At 52.1% G+C, this 15,011-nt stretch overlaps 1 long non-coding RNA gene across 1 annotated transcript; it reads left to right on the forward strand.

The window, feature by feature from the left end:
* Positions 1-139: 139 nt before the first annotated feature.
* LOC134562754 (uncharacterized) lies at positions 140-5,169 on the forward strand. The gene is made up of 3 exons (XR_010083262.1): positions 140-602; positions 747-864; positions 1,287-5,169. It is a non-coding gene; the product is annotated as an uncharacterized LOC134562754 (long non-coding RNA).
* Positions 5,170-15,011: the final 9,842 nt, after the last annotated feature.

A 15,011-nucleotide genomic window follows, 5' to 3' on the forward strand; every position in this document is an offset into this window, starting at 1 on the left:
AGCTGAAGATGATGGAGTTTGATTCTGGCACCTTCTTCAGAGACATGCTCCATGCCCAATCTGCAGGTGAGTCCACAGCCAGGGGGATGCTCCCAGATCCGGGCATGGCACGGCCTGGCTGGGCACCAAAGGTTCCTCCCTTCGCTGGGGCGGAAGCAACAAATCCTTCCCTGGGCTGTCCAGCTGCTTTTTGGCTCTGGGCAGCTGCTGAGGGGCTGGATGTGGCATGGCTGGCTGCAGGCTGGGCACATGTGCTGCCCTCCTGCTCTGCCTCCAAGGGCAGCAGTGATGGGGAGGTTTGGGCCCAGCTCTGAGCACGGCCAGCACAGCCTGGGCACTGCAGGCGGCTGGGACAAGGTACAGGAGCCTTCAGCTGACGGGCAGTTTCTGGTTTCTGTCCTTGCAGCCGGGCTCTGTGGGTGCTGAGGCTGCTCTGGGCTCTGCCAGGGCTCTGCTGGGCTCAGCCCTGGGCACGGCTGGGCTCGCTCTGCCCTCACATTGCTCTGACAGCTTTGCAGCACACCAGCCCCTTCTGAGCACAGCGCCTGAGCTTTCTGCTTTGGCAGCTGAGTGAGACTCTCCTGCTGGCCCAGAGATTGCAGGTAGGGATCCACATCCAATTGGCAAGAACCCAAACACTCCACAGTCCCAGCTGAATGCCTGGATCTTCACGGGATGTTTTGTCTGTCCCACTCTTCCTTCCTTTTTGGCTGGAATTGTGCAATTGCCCTTTCTTCCTCCTCTAGGAGTGCCACAACTGAGCAAAACCTGGCGAGTGGATGGTGTTCCTAAGGCAGTGCAGTCTGGAGCTGATGGATGAAGAATTAATTGCCCTTCTGCACCTCGAAACCAGAGCAACAAGCTGTAAGTGGGATTTTGTGTCTTTAAAAATCTCTGAAAACTTCCAAGGGAATGTGCAGCTCCTTCAGGGAGTGAGAAGGAAGGTCATCTTCTAAAGGATTTGGAGTTTGACAAAATTTAGATTCCCAGTCCTGCTTAGATCTGGTGGGAACAGCAATTTCCTATTCTTTCTACCACAATTTAAAACAATACTGAAAACAATCTGCAAAATCTTTTTAAAGGGCTGCTGAGGTCAGTAGGATGGATCCATGCCATCAACACATTTACAAAGCAAATAACTGAAATCTCATTTTAAAAAGATCAGTTATCTCTTTATCCAAAGTTACTAAGTATTTTTCACTACAGATTTAGGATTTGTTTTTATCGTTCTCATTTTTTCTTTCCTTTTTTTTTTTTTTTCTTTTCTTTTCTTTTTCTTTTAATAGAAAAACTTTCCTAAGAAAGGAGTGTCCTTTGCTGCTGGTTCCCGTGTGGAGCAGCTCCCTTCCCGCTGGCTGAGCTGCTCAGGCACAGCCCGGCAGCTCCTGGCCCTGCAGGGCTGAGGCTTTTCCCCGGTGCTGGGCACAGACTGATGGAGCAGCACTGCTCAACACGGGCACACACAGAGGGAGCAGAAGCAGCTGCCTTTGCCTGCCTGCAGCTCCAGGGCCCAAACTCTGAGCACACAGGGCTGGAAGGGACTGGCAGGCTCCCTGTTTGCTGTGCTGCCCCACTTGTGCCCAGCCCAGCTCTGCAGCCCTGGGCTTTGTGCAAGGAACAGAGGTGAGGACTCCCTCTCCATGTGCAGCTTCCAGAGGGAAAAGGCTGCTGTGAGCAGGCAGCTCCAAGGGCAGAGAAAGGAGGGTCCCCACCACTGGATCTGTGCCACTTCCACAGTCCTGGGCAGCAGCCACTGAGCCCAGGGGAACAGAGGGCACAGCAAGAGGGACAAAACCAGGCAAGGTCAGAGCCTGGGAGGAGCCAGAGCTGGGAGCAGGAGCAGCTGCTCCATTGCACTCTTGGAGAAAGCTCTGGGCTGTTTGTGAGCACTGAAAGGCGTGAAGGGCAGAGAGGAGGCCACAGCAAACAATGCTCCTGTTTCCACACCCTCCCCTCTCAGTGTCCCAGAAGGAATTGCATGAACTGTGTTCTTCTCTTGGAGTCGTCTCGTTCAGCATGAGCAGCTTTGCACCAGGAGCTGAAGGAGCCGAAGCCTTAGGCCACAAGAGCTGAGCAAGAGGGAACTTTTTGACCAAAGTAATGCTGCTAACATGGACCTGACTGAATGCAGCAGATAAAATCATGGAAATATAGAGTCCTTTCTGTTGGAAAAGACCTCTGAGCTCATCAAGTGCAAGTGTTAAGCCAGCACTGTCAAGCCCAGCACTAAACCCTGAAGAGCCAGGCCTGGACAAGAGGCCTGAGTGAGGCCTGAACAACAGGCCCGGAGCCAAAGGTGACCTCTGGATGAACCTCCCAACCAAAGGGTATCTTTGTATCTGCTCCTTAACAAAATATGCATGGTCATTAGCCTTGTACTAGATGTATCCACTCCTTAGTGAAACAGGTCTTGACCTTTCTGTATTTAGAAGCCAGACAAGGCCATGAAATCTGACATCTGGCCTTGTCTGGGGCTGTATGGTCAAAGGCAACTCCCTTGGTTCCTCCTTGGGCCCTGGCCAGGCTTTGGGAGGGATCCAAGAGGAGGATGAAACCAGATGTTCCTGCACTAGAAGTGCTGTCAGTTTGTTTATTCAGCTCTATCAAAGCTGGGCCCTCTCACAGCCAGGCTGGAGCCTCACCTGTGGCTGGAGGCACCTGCAGGAATTCCCAGTGCCCGGGAGTGGCTCTGCAGTCCTTGGCTGTGACAGCTTCCCCCAGCTGATGTGTGGGTGTGGGTGATGGGAAAGTGTGAGGGGAACTGGTGATGGATCTTTCTTCATCACTGCGGGCAATCTTTGGTAGTGATGCTTGGGGGCATTGCTGAGCTGCTCCTTTTGTGCTCCTTTGCTGCTTTGAGCTGTAGGAAATGACACTGATTCCTTCAGGGGGTGTCTGTGCCTTTGGTGCTGACCCTGCCCACTGGTCAAACAAAATTGGCATCGTTTGGCCAGAGCAGCACAAAATGTCACTTTCTCAGTCTAAATGGGAGGAATCAATCCTATCTGACATTCCCAGATGGGAAGCCCTTCCCCAGAGTTCTCTGGCTCTGGAGTGGGCTGAGGTGGGAGCGGATTTTTGACAGGGGCCACTGCATTAGAGGGTGTAAAGTGTCCCACCCTGGCTCTAAAATGGCTCACTGCTCAGCCTGGGTGGGGACCACAGTGGTCCTTAAAAAGGAGAAACTAGATGCCCTAAGAACCCTGGTACAGGAACAACTGGTTCAAGGACACATAGAGCCATCTATGAGCCCTTGGAACACCCCAGTATTTGTTATAAAAAAGAAATCTGGATAGTGGAGGTTACTCCATGAGCTGAGAAAAATCCATTCTGTGATGGAGAGAACGGGCACATTGCAGCCTGGTCTGCCATCTCCTGCAGTGATTCCTGCCTCCTGGGACATCCTGACTGTGGACTTAAAGGACTGTTTGTTCACTCTTCCATTGCACCCAGAGGACACCCCAAAGTTTGCCTTTACCCTGCCTTCTGTCAATAACACTGCACCAGTGCAAGGTTCTCAATGGAAAGTACTTCCCCAAAACAGGGGAAATAGCTCCACAATCTGTCAGGGCTGTGCTGCTCAGGTACTCTCATCAGTGAGAGAACCATTTCCAGGGGCATACTGTTCCCATGACATGGATGACATTTTGATTGCAGCCCAAACCAAAAAAGAACTCTCCCTGATTCAGCCAAGCCTGCTGCAAGCATTAAAAACATTTGGGCTGTAGGTAGCACCAGAGAAAGTGCAGCAGCAACCAGCCTGGAAATATTTGGGACTCAAAATAATGGACCAGACTATACAGCCACAAACAATTCAATTATCAACCAAAATTCTAACTCTAAACGATGCACAAAAACTCTTGGGTACCATCAGCTGGGTCAGGCCTTACCTAGGACTGACCAACTCTCAATGAGCACCTTTAGTTGACCTCCTAAAGGGTGACTCTGAATTAACTTCCCCCAGAAAATGAACCCCAGAGGCAAAAGCTGCTCTCCAAACAGCAGAGCAAGCTAGCACAAACAGACAAGTCCAGGGGACATGCCCAGAGGTGTGTATCACTGTGTTTATTCTCATTGTTAATTTTCATCCTACTGCTATTACTGGACAGTGGAATACACACTGGCCTGATCCTTTGCACATTCCAGAATGAATGTTTCTACCTCATCCACCAAAAAAGATGACACCCACCATATTTGAACTAATTGCACAGTTAATTATCAAATGTTGTCCCAGGTGTTTACAATTGAATGCTAGAGCTCCTTCAAGAATGATCTTGTGTCTGTGACTCAAGAGCAATTGGAATGGTGTTTTGCTGACAGTACAGCCCTGCCAAGTGCTTTGCAAGGACAGTGGAAGGCTTTGGGTACCTGCCAGACGTGTCCGTCCTGCCTTAGGTCCTGTCCAAGAGCACGAGCAGCATTCTCCTGAGGGCCCTCAGCAGACGCTGTGGAGCCGTGTGTGGAACAGGGACAGAAACAGCTTCTTCACCCACCTCATGAGGATCTGGGACTCTGCAAGTGACAGTTCACTGAAGGGTTCTATTTGGTTACAAACTGTTGTTCTGTTTACAGTGTGGTTTTTCTGTTTACAAACTGGTTTTCTTTTAATTGTTTTTTCTCCCAGTTTTCAAAGTTGAATATTTCCTTATTTCATTGTTCAGTTGTAATTTGTACCCATAAGCAGTTAACCTGTCCCATGCTTGCCTAGAAGATTGTGATCTGGCCTGACAGCTCCTGGCAGTGAGTGCTCCAGGGCTTCATGGGACACATCACTGGCTGAGGAGGTTTAAGCCTGACAAAACCTCCTTCAAATTAAACCCATGCTTTCTGCTGTTACCCCATCTGCAAAAGGGCCCTTGCAAATGGGATAACAGCAAACAATTTGCATTTGAATCCAAACAAGGTGAGGAGATGTAGCAAGGTCCAGCTGGTTTACAGCTGGACATAATGAGTCTGACCATAAGAGACCCAACTGGGCTTGCCTGGCTTGTTCTAGAAGTGCCATGGGGAGCAAAGAGCTCAGGCAACCCCATCCAAGCCCTGGATGCAGACACAGCACTGGCCAGAGATCTGGGCACGGCAGAGATACCCAACCAGCAGGCTTCCCAAGGCTGGGAAATTCAAACTCGCTATCAAAGGGAGCTTGGAACAATAAATTGTGGCTGTTGGTCTGAGCCCAAGAGGATCCTGTGTCGTGTGTCTTTCTCCAACCCACCAGCCTCATGTTACACTATATCTATATCTAAATCTATGTTTTTCTCTCTGTCTTTATGTATACATAGAAAATCTCTTCAGCTTCTCTCATTAGACCTAAATTTCATTACTGCTTTGATTGCACACCTCTTTCAGGCAGGCTTTTCCTCTCTCCTTGGCTGGACTTGTCAGGCCTGAGAAGAGAGATTTTGTCAAGCCTTGGGACAGTTCCCATCATCTATCCCTGCTCCTAATGCTGCTTTGAATCATCTTGGGAATCTGAGCATGAGGGAAACTGTGAGGAATTTAGTGAGAGCAAAAGTGAGGCCCCGAGGCCAAATGTAAATGCAGAGGCTGGGTTCCCCCAGTCTGCAGTGCTGTGGGGACTGGGGCTGTGCAAGCTGCTTTTCTCTGTCAATGGCTGATTCCTTCTGTGGATCTCCTCCTGGAATTCCTGTGCACCAGGGCTGGTGCTGGAGCTGCAGCCACACCAAGTGCCCAAAAGCTGTGTGGGAGTCATTGGGAATCATTGCTTTGCTGCTTTTGGTGAAAAGATGTGACATGACCCTCAGTGTCAGGGAGGTGACACCTTGATGCTGCTGCAGAGCCCACACACCGTGTGTGGAGAGAGCTCAGGAGAAGGTGAAGAAAAAGCAGGATTAAATGCCATGTGCTGCTGAGCCCTGTCAGAAAGTGCTTGGAGTGAAGTGTGTGAAGTGACTGGGAGAGCTGGATAGAAGGGACAGCTCTGAGAGGTGTGTGCTCCATCAGTGCCGTCCTAAGAATGATCTTTTCACAGAGATGAAAAAGGATCAGTTTGCACGGCCTGCATGTCTGGCTTTGGAAATTCTGTGTGTTGCACAAGCTGAGTGCTGAGCTCATCTGGCTCTGAAATATCATCTCTGCACCTTACGCAGGAACAGCATCAGAGGTCTGAAAAGGTTCATAAAAATCTGTCATAACCCAGAAGCAAACCTCGGCAATACACATCTGTGGCAGGTGAGGAGACTGAAAGCTTTCATTATTGTTATCCTTGGAGAATGAATTGAGCAATACAAAGCCTCTCTCTTGCCATTAAAATACTTGAGTTTCAGCTCTGCCCCAGACTCTCAATGTCAAGGATTTCTCTGTGTGGTTGGGGGTAGGTTCTCCCCCTGTAGCTCCCTGCAGGTTGGTGCTAATTCAAGATGTTCTGGAGGGTTCAGATGTTTGGGTGCCCAGGCAGGGAGTGCAGAACAGGGATGACAAGCGCTGACCTTTGCTGTGCCAGAAAGTGCAAGGGACAAATTGGTGCCAGTGAAGGTCATGCCTTTCCCTGGGAGGATCAGTTCTTGTTGTGCTTGTGGCAGAGTGTGGTGCCAGAGGGGTTTGCAAAGGCAATCTTGGTGCATGCAGGCCAGAGGCCCCTGTGCTGCAGCTCCCTCCAGGCTGGCTGCAGCCCCTCAGGGTGCCCAGGAGCAGGGCTTGCCCGCAGCCCAGTGCAGCCTCGGGAGCCCTGGGGCTGCCCAGGGAAGAGCCATGGCTGAGGCTCTGCAGGGCCAGGCAGGCTCAGCCCTGCTCCCTCCTGGCATCCCATGGCACAGGGCCCACAGGGATTTGGCCCTGCACACCCCAAGGGTGTCCCGAGAAAGGACAAGCAGAGGGTGACCTCTGTCAGGGGGAGCCCTCTGTGCACAGGGACCCCCACTCCTGGGCTGGCTGTGCCAGCTCCCCCAGGCACCTCCAGCCCTGGCAACCTGCACCAAGTGGAGACCACCCCTTTGGAAATGCTGCCTGTGCCCAAAGCAAATGCAGAGAGAGCTGGGCTGTGAAAAACAGAGTTTGTTTATTTACAGAAGAACAGCAGCAAACATGAACTAGAGAACATATTTACATTGTAAGAATATTTGTAACAGCAACAATCTGTAGAACGTATTTACATAAGAACATATCTAACAAAAACACATGAAACATATTTACAGGAGAAAAAAAGAAACCCAAAAACATAGATCCTAAAGACAACGAACTCTGAAACGTAAATCCTGAAGAAAATAACAAGCTGTAGGACATATATACAGAATTGATGCATCTCTTTCCGGGCTCTTCCTGAGACCTGGAAGAAAAGCAAGTGCAAGTCAGGCACCAGGGCTGTTCCAGGTGCTCCCAGGCTGGCACAGGCTGGCACAGGGGGTCTCTGCTGCCACAGCTGAGCCTGCCTGGGGCTGGGGGCTGTGCCCCAGCTGGGACGGGGCTTGTGTGGCCCCAAGCAAGCCCAGGACAGGCCGGGGATGGCCACCAGGATCCAGTGCAGGGGCACCGTGTCCCTGAGCAGGGAGCACCCAGCCCAGCCCCAGCCTGGCAGCAGGGGACCCACTCTGCCTGTGGGGAGCACATGCCTGTTCTGCTGCTGGCACGGTCCTCATCCCAAAACCATGGCCTCCACCTCATCTTCTGCATCAATGTCCATATCTTCACTGTCCTCCTCCACATCCACCTCCATGTCCTCTGCCATCTCCTCTTCCATATCCACCTCCATTTCTTTCTCTCGTCTCAACTTCGTCCACCTCCATTTCCTCCTCTGTATCAAGATCTCTATCTATGTCCATGTCTTCCACTGTTTCCTCCTCTACATCCACTTCCATCTCTTCCACTGCACTCTCTTCTCCGTCCACTTCCATATCTTCCTCTCCATCTGTGACAGCCTGCAGAGGTAGCAAAACCTCAGAGTGGGGTCCCTGTCCCACACCATCCCTACACAGCTCCAGCCCAGGCAGGACGTCCAGGGGTGTCCACCTCCATGGAATGGCACTGTACTTCCATTGGGAAAACTGTGAGCATCCAGCAGCAGAAAGAGTTGTCAAAATGCAGAAAATAGGCAGCTTTAACGACTGCTGCAGCCTGCACAAGAAACAAAACCTCAGAGTGTGGTCCCTGTCCCACGCCATCCCCACACAGCTCCAGCCCAGCCAGGACATCCAGGGGTGTCCACCTCCCTGGAATGGCACCATACCTTCCTCATGAGAAAGGTGAACATCCTGCAGGTAAGGATAGAAAAATCCAGGCAGCTGAAAGCTCACAGGCCTGATGGGGTTCTCAGGGAGCACGGGACAAGCAGGGTGACAGCAGTGCTCTTGGAGCAGGGTGAAGCTGGGCTGACACAAGGGCCAATGGTTGTGTTGTGCTCTTTGCTGGATGCTGCCAGTTCCACTTGGAACATGCACTGTGACATCCCAGCTGCCACGAGTCCAGGCTGGCTCTCAAGTGGACATTGGCAACCAGAGAAGGATGGAAGCCCTGAGCGCTTGGGCTTGGAAGGGACCCTGAAGATCATCTTGTGTCAGCCTGAGCAATCTTGCCCACACCCTGTTGCTCAGAGCCCTGTTCCCACCTGGCCTTGGCTGTTGCCAAGGATGGGGCATCCACAGCCTGCGTGCACAGCCTGGCCCAGTGCCTCAGCAGCCTCAGTGCAAAAGAACATCTTCCTGAACCTTCCACTCCCACCTCCAATCCACCTCCTGCCCTTGAAAGCCATCCCCCCTTGCCCAGTCTGCACAGGCCCTGCTGAACACTCTGTGCCCATCTTTCCTGGGGGACCCTTCCAGCCCTGCACAGCTGCACTGAGGCCTCCCCATGGCCCTCTCTTTGCAGGCTGAGCATCCCCAGCCCCACATGCACAGCAGGCAGGCAGATCAGGGGCAGTCAGGGCTGAGGGGTAGCAAACAGCATCAGGGACTGAGAGATGGCAGCTTTAGAGCCAGGGTTGTCTCTAAATGTACAAGATAACACTGGTGGAGGGGAAGATGGTGTGATGCGGTCTCTGTTCCAACTGGTGAATTATTTCTTTCTTTCTTTTTTCTTCTTTTCTGTCATGTTGACCCCTGTGTTGCTGTTTGAAAGGAAGCTTGGCACAAGATCCATTGTCTTGTCCATTTGTGAAACGCTGAGCAGAGTCAGGGCAAGCTGATGATGCAGAGCAAAACTTGCAAATGCAGTGGTGATCCTGAGCCTGGGGGATGCAGCTAAACTCAGTCAAAAGGAATTTCTGGAAGGCTGAGCCTGGTTCTCAATCCTGGAGTTTGGCTCCATCAAGACCCTTCATGGCTGATATCAATCACTCTTTGTCCCCACACCCTCCCCAGCATTTCCCTCATCCCACCCCTGGCACTCCCACGGATCAGGAGCAGTGTGGCCAGCAGGACCAGGGCAGTGATTCTTCCCCTGTGCTGGGCACTGCTTGGGCAGCACCTCCAGTGCTCTGCCCAGTTCTGGGCTCCTGTATTTAGGAAGGACATGGAGGGGCTGGAGCGTGTCCAGAGAAGGGCAGCAAGGCTGGTGAAGGGTCTAGAACACAAGGCCTGGGAGGAGCAGCTGAGGGAGCTGGGCTTGTTTATCCTGGAGAAGAGGAGGCTCAGGGGAGACAAGGTGATATCAGGGCACAGGTTGGACTTGATGATGGCCATGGTCTTTTCCAACCTTGCTGATTCTGTGATTCTCTGAAACCACCCTTTCAGCAGCTGCAGGATGAGCCCTGGGCCTCCTCTGCTGAAGGTCCAGTAGCCCAGGTCCCTCATGTTCTCCTCACAGCCCCAAAGCCCATCCTGCCAGTCCTGCAGAGCCTCTGCAGCCCCTCCTCATTGCCCAGAGCAGGGAGCCCTACAGCCAGACACAGCAGCCCAGATGTGCCCCCCTGGCCTGCTGTGCCTCTGGCAAGGGAGCAGCAGGAGGCACTGCAGGAGCCTGCAGACAATTCCTGAAGCACTTGGAGGATGATCCTGCTCCCCAAGGGACGTTCCCATGGTGCCAGGTCAGGAACTGAAATGGGGAGTGGGGCCAGGGAGGAAAGGGCAACCAGGGATGGGCTGTTTGCAGGGTAGGGGTGGACAATAGGAAGAACATTTAACCAGGAAGAGTAAAGAAAGCCAAGGGAAAGCAAAGGAAATGCTCCGGGCAGTTTGGGGGTGCCCTGGCTCTGAGCAACAAAGTCTGCAGTGGGACAGGAAACTCACAGCTGATGGGAACAAACTTTCTGGCTGACTTCAGAGGCCACTACAAACCGGAGTGGTTTCTCTCCTGTCCTCCAGCCCCTCCAGGCCCCGGGGGCTGATGGCATTTGTGCTCACTCAGGTTCATCTCCCCACACCAACACCATGGGGGTGCTGACGCCTGCTCTGTGCACTGCAAACAGGGGCTCCTGAGGCAGTGCTGCCGTGTCTGTGCCTGCAAGGATGCGGCCCCTGTGCGTGCTGGGGGAGAGGCCAGGGCTGCAGAGGGGGGATGTTGTTGGCAGGTCCATGAGGATGCTCTGGGACGCTGCCCTGGGGTGTCCAGCGCAGTGGGGATGGATCAGCCCCTGCTCTGCTGCTCCTTCCCATCTCCCCCAGGGTCCCTGCAGAGCCCCAGCCATGCTCTTTGCTCCCAGCCTGCCCACAGCCAAGCTGGGGCTGCTCATGGGGCTTTTCTGTGCTGAGCATTGGCCTGGCCGTGTTCTGGAGAGAGCCTGGGCAAGGAGCCTGCAGCCCCCAGGCCCTGGCCTGAGGCGTCAGCACTGCCCCAGCAGTGCCCATGGCCTGTCCCTGCTGCAGCCCTGGCACTGCCACCCCCAGCCCTGTGCCCGGCCCCGAGAGCACTCAGGCCCTACAGCAACAGCAGGGCCAGGAGGGCAGCGGGGCAGGGCCACGGCAGCAGCACTGGCAACACCAAGTGCTGCTGCTGCTGCTACTGGGCACAGCTGCTGTGCCAGCACTGATCTGCCCCCAGCTCTGCACACAGACATTGCTGCTGCAGCCCCAGAGAAGGGAACCAAAGGGGCATCTCTGCAGAAAACTTGTCTGGGAGATCCTTGAGTTCCTTTAAAGCCACCAAGATGGCAGCCCCTCATTGACACAGTCTGTGGCCACAGGGAAGGTGGAGAGAAACAAAATGAGAAATGGCACAAAGAATGACATGTCTTTGTGGACAATATTTAAAAATGAAAACAAAGGAAAAGAACCTCCAAAAGAAACCAACGGGAAGTTTCAAAGACGGCTTTTATTAGAAGGGATTTGCAGAAATCGGCCAGCACTTGAATGTTGCTGAAACCATCCAGTCATCATTCTTTACACTGCAGCCTTGAGCTCCTGGTCCCTCAGGCTGTAGATGAGGGGATTCAGGGCTGGAGGCAGCACCAAGTACAGAACTGACAGGGCCAGATCCAGGGATAGGGAGAAGATGCAGGGGGGCTTCAGGTAGGCCAACACTGCAGTGCTGAGGAACAGAGAGACCACGGCCAGGTGAGGGAGGCAGGTGGAAAAGGCTTTGTGCCCTCCCTGCTCAGAGGGGATCCTCAGCATGGCCCTGATGATCTGCACATAGGAGAAAACAATGAACACAAAACAACCAAATACCAAAGAGGCACTAACTGCAATGAGCCCAAGTTCCCTGAGATAGGATTGGGAGCAGGAGAGCTTGAGGATGGGGGGATTTCATAGAAGAACTGGCCCAGGGCATTGCCCTGGCACAGGGGCAGGGAAAATGTATTGGCCATTTGCATGAGAGCATTGAGAAAGGCACTGGGCCAGGCAGCTGCTGCCATGTGGGCACAAGCTCTGCTGCCCAGGAGAGTACCGTAGTGTAGGGGTTTGCAGATGAACACGTAGCGGTCATAATACATGATGGTCAGCAGGAAATACTCTACTGACATAAGAAAAATAAAGAGGAAAACTTGAGCAGCACATCCTGTGTAGGAGATGTGCCTGGTGTCCCAGAGGGAATTGTGCCAGGCTTTGGGGACAGTGGTGCAGATGGAGCCCAGGTCACTGAGGGCCAGCTTGAGCAGGAAGAAGAACATGAGGGTGTGCAGGAAGTGGTTGCAGGCTACGGCGCTGATGACGAGGCCCTTGGCCAGGAGGGCAGCCAGGGAGATGCCCAGGAAGGAGCAGAAGTGCAGGAGCTGCAGCTGCCACTGTTCCTGGACAAAGGACAGTGACAAGTTAGGACAGGCTGCTTTGAGCCAAACTCATGCCATTCCCTGTAGACTGTCCTGCGGTGTTGGTGTCTTTGCTGCAGATCCTGACTGCTGACAAAACATCAACATATTCACTTCAGAGTTAGACTAGCTCAATGCACAAGATGGCGGCCGGGGCTGAGGCAGCCACACACAAGATGGTGGCTGGGGCTGAGGCAGACTCACACAAGATGGCGGCTGGGGCTGAGGCAGACACACACAAGATGGCGGCTGGGGCTGAGGCAGCCACACACAAGATGGCGGCTGGGCTCAGGCTGTGCCTCCCAGCGCCATCTGCGGCCCCTGCCAGCCCAGCCCCAGCCCCGGAGCCGCACAGACCAGGCAGAGCCCCCCCTTCAGCCCTCTGTGTAAATGGACATTGACAGACACCCGGGAAACGGACACGGTGTGGCACCTTTGCTCTGTGCACACAAACACAGACCAGCCAGTTCGGAACGTCAGCTGGCAGTATTTTGATGTCAAGGCAATTCAAATAGGTGAAAATAGGAAAAAACTCCAGGGACTGAACATTTTGAAATAAAAACTTTCTTTTTTCCAAAAGAGGGCCAAAAGCGTTTCCTGTGCAGATGGACTTTGCTTAGCTAAAGAAGCATCACAGGTGGTTTTGTCCAGGCAGGAGTCAGAGTGACGGTGAGGTGATGAAAACGGAGATGGGATCTGCTTGAGGCCGAGGGTGCAGCGGCTGCTCACCTGCGCTGTGTATCCCTCAGGATACCTCTTTCTTTAGAACACTAGTGTAATGAATGAGTATGGTTCGTGCTAAATTGTAACTATATATATACTCAATATTACTTAATATCAATAGGTTAGTATTGTAACTTTATATTTTATCAATATTAGCAGAATTAGTAAAACTAACTTCAGATAAAGACATAGTATTAGAAGAGTCCCCCCGCCCTTTTTCCTTGGCAAAATACTATGAGAACAGGACATGAGACCAAGGACAGTTAGAGAGTAGTATCCTTGAAGATGCGAAAAAGGGATTGAGAAGAGTCCAGGAACATTGAGATAAGCCCAAATATCCAGATGTTCATTTCTTTTTTTTTTTTATAATGGTACTTAACTATTTAGGCACACACATATAACTAGCAAGGTCATACAAAGGACATACAAGGAAGAGGAGTAGCCTTCATCACCTGCCACCACCGCAAGGAGTCAAAGACCCTCAAAAACAACTGGAGCATGCGCGATGAAGAAAGTGACGCAAACTTCAAGAATCGAAACTGGGAGGAGACAATTAAAGATAGGAAGATAGGTTGTTGGCTACAGTATAAATGTATAGATGAAACAGTCTTTGATTTGTACATGGGGTAGGGTCCTGAACTCTGCACATGTACCCTGGCCTGGCCAGCCAGCCTTATGCTCATGCTTTATTGATACCAGGTCCATTTACTGTTAAATTACTTTTATAAAGAATGCAATACATTTTTATTTGAATGTATCCTTTTATTTAATTATATTCATCTCAATTAAAATTTGCTGCTAAATTTTAACTTGGATGTTTTTGGGACCTTTTCATTTATAACACTAGTGTTCTAAAGAAAGAGGTACCCTGAGGGATACACATTGCAGGTGAGCAGCCGCTGCACCCTCGGCCTCAAGCAGATCCCATCTCTGCTTTCAGCACCTCACAGTCACTGTGACTCCTGCCTGGACAAAACCACCTGTGATGCTTCTTTAGCTAAGCAAAGTCCATCTGCACAGGAAACGCTTTTGGCCCTCTTTTGGAAAAAAGAAAGTTTTTATTTCAAAATGTTCAGTCCCTGGAGTTTTTTCCTATTTTCACCTATTTGAATTGCCTTGACATCAATATACTGCCAGCTGACGCTCCGAACGGGCTGGTCTGTGTTTGTGTGCACAGAGCAAAGGTGCCACACCGTGTCCGTTTCCCGGGTGTCTGTCAATGTCCATTTACACAGAGGGCTGAAGGGGGGGCTGTGCCTGGTCTATGCGGCTCCGGGGCTGGGGCTGGGCTGGCAGGGGCCGCAGATGGCGCTGGGAGGCACAGCCTGAGCCCAGCCGCCATCTTGTGTGTGTCTGCCTCAGCCCTGGCCGCCATCTTGTGCATTGAGCTAGTCTAACTCTGAAGTGAATGTGTTGATGTTTTGTCAGCAGTCAGGATCTGCAGCAAAGACACCAACACCGCAGGACAGTCTACAGGGAATGGCATGAGTTTGGCTCAAAGCAGCCTGTCCTAACTTGTCACTGTCCTTTGTCCATGAACAGTGGCAGCTGCAGCTCCTGCACTTCTGCTCCTTCCTGGGCATCTCCCTAGCTGCCCTCCTGGCCAAGGGCCTCGTCATCAGCACCGTAGCCTGCAACCACTTCCTGCACACCCTCATGTTCTTCTTCCTGCTCAAGCTGGCCCTCAGTGACCTGGGCTCCATCTGCACCACTGTCCCCAAAGCCTGGCACAATTCCCTTTGAGACACCAGGCACATCTCCTAGACAGGATGTGCTGCTCAAGTTTTCCTCTTTATTTTTCTTATGTCAGTAGTGTATTTCCTGCTGACCATCATGTATTATGACCGTTACGTGTCCATCTGCAGAACCCTGCGTTACGGGACCCTCCTCGGCAGCAGAGCTTGTGCCCACATGGCAGCAGCTGCCTGGCCCAGTGCCTTTCTCAATGCTCTCATGCAAATGGCCAATACATTTTCCCTGCCCCTGTGCCAGGGCAGAGCTCTGCGCCAGTTCTTTTATGTAATCCCCCCATCCTCAAGCTCTCCTGCTCCAAATCCTATCTCAGGGAACTTGGACTCATTGCAGTTAGTGCCTCTTTGGTATTTGGTTGTTGTGTGTTCATTGTTTTCTCCTATGTGCAGATCATCAGGGC

This window comes from Prinia subflava, chromosome 30 (genome assembly GCF_021018805.1).
Source record: "Prinia subflava isolate CZ2003 ecotype Zambia chromosome 30, Cam_Psub_1.2, whole genome shotgun sequence".
In the NCBI taxonomy this organism is placed as follows: domain Eukaryota; kingdom Metazoa; phylum Chordata; class Aves; order Passeriformes; family Cisticolidae; genus Prinia; species Prinia subflava.